Source organism: Echinops telfairi, unplaced genomic scaffold (genome assembly GCF_000313985.2).
Source record: "Echinops telfairi isolate 266 unplaced genomic scaffold, ASM31398v2 ScPeMD7_7468;HRSCAF=8506_0, whole genome shotgun sequence".
Lineage (NCBI taxonomy): Eukaryota > Metazoa > Chordata > Mammalia > Afrosoricida > Tenrecidae > Echinops > Echinops telfairi.
The window spans coordinates 30,979,082-30,979,408 of record NW_022111369.1 but is presented as its reverse complement, the minus strand read 5'-3'; positions in this window follow the sequence as shown (position 1 = coordinate 30,979,408).

The following is a 327-nucleotide window of genomic DNA, read 5'->3' as shown; positions in this document are numbered from 1 at the left end:
AGCCCAGCACGCCAAGCCTAGAGCAATCGATTTAGTGCATTCTTGGTCCACTTTGTGAGTGGAAATCACAAAAAAGTGGGGTTCAGGACAGACCCTAGTACCCTAGGTCTAATTTCAGGACTCCACCTCCCAGCGTCCTTCACCTTACCTCCAACTTTTCTGGTCTAGCATCAGGAGCTCCAGGCGGGTGAGTCTTAACTAGATGTCATCTTCTTCTGTCCCAGTCTCCATGTAAAGCCAGATTGCCCCCCATGACTGGTACCGCGATCACGGGCAGGCTGTGGTTTCATGTTTCCTAGCAGTGCAAAGTAGGATGTACCCAGAGAC